General features: G+C 39.8%; 1 protein-coding gene across 5 annotated transcripts in view; it reads right to left on the reverse strand.

Annotated features, from left to right (window-relative positions):
* The window catches only part of LOC135214466 (uncharacterized), a 422,924-nt gene that overhangs the window by 175,041 nt on the left and 240,383 nt on the right, over window positions 1-7,500 (reverse strand). The gene's annotated exons all lie outside the window — the stretch shown is intronic.

Below are 7,500 nucleotides of genomic sequence, written 5' to 3' on the forward strand. Positions count from 1 at the left end.
CATTACAATTAAATAAAGAGGTAAAGAGAACATACAATAAAACGAAGAGGTAATGGGAATATTACAGTAAAAGAAAAAAGGTAATGGGAACATTACATTACAAAATAAAATGAAGCTCTGTAATGGGAATATTACGTCAAAATGAAGAGGTAAATGGAACATTACACTAGAACGAAGAGATAATGGGAACAACACAATAAAATGAAGAGGTAAAGGGAATGTTACAATAAAAAGAAGAAGAGGTAAATGGAAATATTACATTATAAACGAAGATGTAAAAGGAAACACAACAATTACCGAAGAGGTAAAGGGAGTTGTACAATAAAAAAAAGAGAGGTAAAGGGAACAGTACAATTAAATAAAGAGGTAAAGAGAACATACAATAAAACGAAGAGGTAAATAATATTTACAGTCAAACAACAAAAAAGGAATGGGAACATTCAATAACAAAATTAAAATTTAAGCTCTGTAATGGGAATATTACGACAAAAAAAAATTGAAAGGTAAATGGAACATTACAATAGAACGAAGAGATAATGGGAACAACACAATAAAATTAAGAGGTAAAGGGAATGTCACAATAAAAAGAAGAGGTAAAGGGATCATTACAATAATACGAAGAGGTAAAGAAAAAAAAAAGAGGTAAAGGGAACATTACAATAAAATGAAGAGGTAATGGGAACATTACAATAAAATTAAGAGGTAAAAAGAACATTATAGTAAAACGAAGAGGTAATGGGAACATCACAATTAAATGAAGAGGTAATGAGAACATTACAATAAAACAAAGAGGTAAAGAGAACATTACAATAAAACACAGAGGTAATGGGAACATTACAGTTAAATAATAAAAGGTAATGGGAACATTACAATAAAAATAAAATGAAGAGGTAATGGGAACATTACAATAAAATGAAGAGGTAATGGGAACATTACAATAAAATGAAGAGGTAATGGGAACATTACAATAGAACGAAGAGATAATGGGAACAATACAATAAAATGAAGAGGCAATGGCAACATTACAATAAAAAGAAGAAAGAGGTAAAGGGAACATACAATATAACGAAGAGGTAATGGGAACATTACAATGGAGTAGAAATAAACTATGGTTGACAAGAATATCGCAAAAACAACACTAGAGCCAAATTTTTAACATATGGTGAATGATGTCTATGACAGCCTGTTGTGAGCTGTGACTACACTGCTGCAGGAAAGGGTTGCATCAGCGGGTTAAACGGATGTGGAACAAAGTGAAATTCTATGTCTGGAGCCTGAGCCACGAGAAACAATGAAGATAGTCGAAAGAGTGCCAGTTCTAGTGCAAGGCTCTTTGACCGTCATAGGGAACAACTGCAGACAACGCAAGACCTCTAGCGTCTGATACAAAACGATGAAAAACGAGATACAATTTTCCAACAGCCTATCGCAGTATCCCACCCAAGCAACAAAGCATCCCAATAGACGCTGCTTCCCCAAAAATCTTCTTATCTCTCCATTTCATCTTGTATGCAAACCCTTTTGTGTCTGGGAGGAACCACTGGGAACACCCAGAACCATCCCGGCACCTGAGTGAAAACTGACCTTCGGTCGCCTATCCGTACAGGCGAAAATGACGAGGGTCAAACTGATCATCATTCCTGTGACGCTAAAGTCTTCCTTCCGCCACCAGGCTGGAAAAGCGAAATTGGGCACGATAAGACCCCAATACACTAAGGAAGCTAAAGTCTTCTTGCGTCGCCTGGCGGAAAGGCGAAAATGGCAAAGACGAGCGAGTCAATATTGACATTCTGAAAGATTTACACATCCAACGACGCTGATGCAGTTGAGAAAGAGTGAGTGTAAACACTGAAAGCTGAAGGCACAGAGGAAATTGTAGCGCTGACGCCACTACCGCTCTCTTGATGTGCTGCTTCTTGGCAGTTTCTCTCTCTCTCTCTCTCTCTCTCTCTCTCTCTCTCTCTCTCTCTCTCTCTCTCTCTCGCTCAAGTAAAGGTATACATTTGCCTCGTATCAAAAACTGGAGATTCAATGAACATTCACAATAACAGTAAAAATAATCTAGTTTCCAGATAAAATACGGTAGGCCCAACAAGTTATGAAAAAAGTAGCAATAATAATAATTCTTACCTTGTATTAAAATCGTTAATAAAACGCGCCATTCTGACCCTGACGGTTATTCACGGGATGCAGATAACCTTGGTACCGTTTGGTGTAATATTATTGCGTAATGTTATTGCAGGACCGTACAATAACGATAAACCATGGCAACTGTCACGGTATTGCATACCATAAGCATACCTACTGTCACGAAAGGGCTTTTGTTCACTATTTATTCTTTCATTACGGAACAATATAGAAGCATTCCGGTCGTCCATAGGGCCCTATATTATTATTATTATTATAGCGGTGCCTGTTGCTCGTTTCCAGTTTATAATTCATTCTTATTTCAATGAGGGAAAAGCAGACAGACAATTAATATATTCCACATGTTCCAATAATAATAATAATAATAATAATAATAATAATAATAATAATAATAATAATAATAATAATAATAATAAAATACAATGCGCAACTGGAATACAATACTTACAAGCTCTGGAATAAGACTAGCAGAGGTTAATATCAGGAGAGGGATCTTCCAGGGCGACTCACTGTCCCCACTACTCTTCGTAGTAGCCATGATTCCCATGACAAAAGTACTACAGAAGATGGATGCCGGCTACCAACTCAAGAAAAGAGGCAACAGAATCAACCATCTGATGTTCATGGACGACATCAAGCTGTATGGTAAGAGCATCAAGGAAATAGATACCCTAATCCAGACTGTAAGGATTGTATCTGGGGACATCAGGATGGAGTTTGGAATAGAAAAATGCGCCTTAGTCAACATACAAAAAGGCAAAGTAACGACAACTGAAGGGATAAAGCTACCAGATGGGAGCAACATCAAACACATAGATGAGACAGGATACAAATACCTGGGAATAATGGAAGGAGGAGATATAAAACACCAAGAGATGAAGGACACGATCAGGAAAGAATATATGCAGAGACTCAAGGCGATACTCAAGTCAAAACTCAACGCCGGGAAATATGATAAAAGCCATAAAACACATGGGCAGTGCCAGTAATCAGATACAGCGCAGGAATAGTGGGAATGGACGAAGGCAGAGCTCCGCAGCATAGATCAGAAAACCAGGAAACATATGACAATACACAAAGCACTACACCCAAGAGCAAATACGGACAGACTATACATAACACGAAAGGAAGGAGGGAGAGGACTACTAAGTATAGAGGACTGCGTCAACATCGAAAACAGAGCAATGGGGCAATATCTGAAAACCAGTGAAGACGAGTGGCTAAAGAGTGCATGGGAGAAGGACTAATAAAAGCAGACGAAGACCCAGAAAATATACAGAGACAGGAGAAAGACAGAAAGAACAGAGGACTGGCACAACAAACCAATGCACGGACAATACATGAGACAGACTAAAGAACTAGCCAGCGATGACACATGGCAATGGCTACAGAGGGGAGAGCTAAAGAAGGAAACTGAAGGAATGAAACAGCGGCACAAGATCAGGCCCTAAGAACCAGATATGTTCAAAGTACGATAGACGGAAATAACATCTCTCCCATATGTAGGAAGTGCAATACGAAAAGTGAAACCATAAACCACATAGCAAGTGAATGCCCGGCACTTGCACAGAACCAGTACAAAAAGAGGCATGATTCAGTAGCAAAAGCCCTCCACTGGAGCCTGTGCAAGAAACATCAGCTACCTTGCAGTAATAAGTGGTACGCAGCACCAACCTGAAGGAGTGATAGAAAACGATCGGGCAAAGATCCTCTGGGACTATGGTATCAGAACGGATAGGGTGATACGTGCAAACAGACCAGACATGACGTTGATTGACAAGGTCAAGAAGAAAGTATCACTCATTGATGTCGCAATACCATGGGACACCAGAGTTGAAGAGAAAGAGAGGGAAAAATTGGATAAGTATCAAGATCTGAAAATAGAAATAAGAAGGATATGGGATATGCCAGTGGAAATCGTACCCATAATCATAGGAGCACTAGGCACGATCCCAAGATCCCTGAAAAGGAATCTAGAAAAACTAGAGGCTGAAGTAGCTCCAGGACTCATGCAGAAGAGTGTGATCCTAGAAACGGCACACATAGTAAGAAGAGTGATGGACTCCTAAGGAGGCAGGATGCAACCCGGAACCCCACACTATAAATAACACCCAGTCGAATTGGAGGACTGTGATAGAGCAAAAAAAAAAAAAAAAAAAAAAAAAAAAAAAAATAATAATAATATGTTTTATTAAAAATAATGGCAGAATTCACAGAACTGATTCTATACAAAATTCCTTCAATTCTCCTTATGATTTGTCCTTCTGGCACGCTGGTATTACAAAGCAGCTGTAGGTCGTCAACGAAAATTTCGAGCTGGTGTTATCAAAGGCAACGGGGTATCAGGGACAGGCTGGGGGTCGTCAACAGGTATATAGGTGTGTCTCGTAGGTTGGTAACAGGCCGTAGGTAGTCGTCAGGGAACACCAGCCCGAATTTCCGTTGACGACCTACAGCTGGCTTTGTAATACCAGCGTGCCAGAAAGACAAATCATCAGGAGAATTGAAAGAATTTTGTATGGAATCAATTCTGTGAATTCTGCCATTATTTTAAATAAAACATGTTTAATAATAATAATAATAATAACAATAATAATAATAATAATAATAATAATAATAATAATAATAGTAAATTAAAATTAAAAAAACTAATAATAATAACAAACTACCTATATGAATGACGAGGAGACTTTAGCCAATGTGAAATTGGACGGCTTTAGGCCAACATAAAAAAAAATCCGTATCTGAAACCGGATTCGGGTTCCTCTCAAAATCTAAATCACTCTTCCTTGGGCTGTATAGTCCATCCATCCATCCACCCATAAGACTTCATTCAATTTCATCAATATCGTTTCGCTAGACCTTCAGGATTTACCTGGAAATTGGTTCTACCCCTAGCGTTTATATCGACTAGACCAATCTGTGCCTATCTGGACATTATCCGTAACAGTTATTGAGAGAGAGAGAGAGAGAGAGAGAGAGAGAGAGAGAGAGAGAGAGAGAGAGAGAGAGAGATTTTTACAAGATCTAACAGTATAATGATTCTACCTTCCCACCATGGGTGGAAAATTACCTCGTCGAGACATACATACCTTGTGTTTTATCGGACATTATTTGAGAGAGAGAGAGAGAGAGAGAGAGAGAGAGAGAGAGAGAGAGAGAGAGAGAGAGAGAGAGAGAGAGATTTACCTGCAGATTCCCATGTGGTTCGCCCTCCCCTGTTAGGTTTTGTACATTAACTGCAGTTACTGAATTATATACAAAGTACCATATATAACTGAATAATTCGTTGGTGGAAGTAATCAGTATTTTGACAATTTAAAAAAAAACTGTTTTCGTCGGATTAATGGAGCATTTCTATACCACCTGATGTTTTCTTCACCTTCTACCATTCATTATTCAGGGAAAATTATGCCTGTAGAAATGGTGTATTGTATTTTCCCTCTCTCTTATTCTATATTGTTTACATTACAGCTTTAATTCACCCTCTTCCTTTCTTCTAATCTCACTATGACCATTCGTTTCCCTCTTCCATTCTCCTCCTCTTTCGACTTCTCCTACTCCCCTCCATTCTTCTCCTCTTCCCCCCCTCCCCCTCATTCATCTTCCCCTCCTTCTTCCTCCTTCATTTTCCATACAACAAACTCCCCCCCTACACTTAAGCGCGTCCTCAGGTTTGCATTCATCATTATTTTCAATCTTTTGTCTTTCCTTTTAGCGGCCGTTTTAGAGAGAGAGAGAGAGAGAGAGAGAGAGAGAGAGAGAGAGAGAGAGAGAGAGAGAGGAAATCCACTCTCCGCTGAAGTGTGCGTACGTGTATGGAGTACTTATTTACTCTCACTCTGGAACCTGCTCTCACGAGTGCACATCTGTTGCGTTTCCCGCCTCACGTTGCAGCCTTGCAGGTCTTTTCCATTCAAGAGAGGGAGAGTGTAGTATGCAACAGAGTTCCTTCCTTCCGTAGAGCGGCACTCGCGTCATTGCTGTCGTAGGTTGAAGCTATGTGGTGTTGAAGAGGGGGAGGACCTGTTAGAATCCTATACCGCTCTATAGCGAGAGTTCTGGTTCCTTTTTCAAACCGAGTAGGTCCATTAGGGGAGCCAAGAACCCGCCGAGTTAACCAAACACTCCTAAGATGCCAGGGAAACCCAGGAAGGAATTCACTAAGATCCTCTCAGTTGGCCGACTACACATACTCACTTAACCAGCTGACTCCTTGGTCAACAAATCTTGGCGGTAATTTAAAAATACTCTTCAATAGAAAGGCATCTAATACGCAACGGAAATCGTAATATAAATCCACTGTTATCTTTGATACACAAGGGAAGTGACGTGATTCACGCTATGATTTCAAGAAGAGATTTACTTGAATATGCTTGTCACGAAATACAACAAATCACTTATGAAATGAGCCACTATTGCAGATTCTCACAATCTTGCCCCAAAGGATTTGACTGGATAGTGGAGCAAGGTACTATCAAAGAAACTGAACAGCTCCATGGAACGGACAAAAGGGAACAGATGAAAAATAGCCCATGGCGAGAGAAATGCAGCCTGCGACAAAGGACGTAACTAAGAACCTTTACGTCAGCTTCCACGCGGACAAAAGGCGCACTGTCAGCGGTATGCACCCAAGCACCTTATACCTTATACAAGTACACACTCTCTAGTGCGGAGGATTTTCTCTCTCTAAAAGGGAGGCACAGCGCAGAGACAAAAGAACGAAACTAATAATGAAGAGGGACCTAACACGTAAGGGGGGGATTTGGTTGAAAGGCAGGGAAAGGCGATGGAAAGAAGGTAAGAGGAAGAAAATAGAATGAGAGGTGTGGAAGAGATGAATGTAATGAAAACTGAACTGAGGGAGAGAAGGAAAAATCTAGTAGGTGGATAGGCCACTCCCTTCGTCGTAATACAATTCGAAACGATAATTTGGTCATTGGGCCTACTTTCCAAATAAGTTAGACGGAGATTGTGTGTTAACATGTATCTCGATTTCAAGTGAGCGCTTAAGGTTATCGGTGGATTTCAATGACACTGTATGTCAAGCGATGGATCATGGAAGACCTCATCACATTTTGAAATGTATCCGGATCTGGATGCCAAATTTAGATGACATCTCGATTTTTTTTAATGGTCTGTCTGTCCGTTCACGAAATGTCACAAAAATCACGATTGCTTTCAAATTGTCTGTCAGCTCACGAAATGACTCCAAGAATATTGATTTCAATTTGTCTGTCTTCACACGATGTCCCCAAAAATCTTGTCTGTCTGTCTGTTCATATGATGTCCCCAAAAATCTTCTGTCTGTTCTGTTCACATGATGTCCCCAAAAATCTTGTCTGTCTGTCT

The sequence above is a fragment of the Macrobrachium nipponense genome, chromosome 45 (genome assembly GCF_015104395.2).
Source record: "Macrobrachium nipponense isolate FS-2020 chromosome 45, ASM1510439v2, whole genome shotgun sequence".
In the NCBI taxonomy this organism is placed as follows: domain Eukaryota; kingdom Metazoa; phylum Arthropoda; class Malacostraca; order Decapoda; family Palaemonidae; genus Macrobrachium; species Macrobrachium nipponense.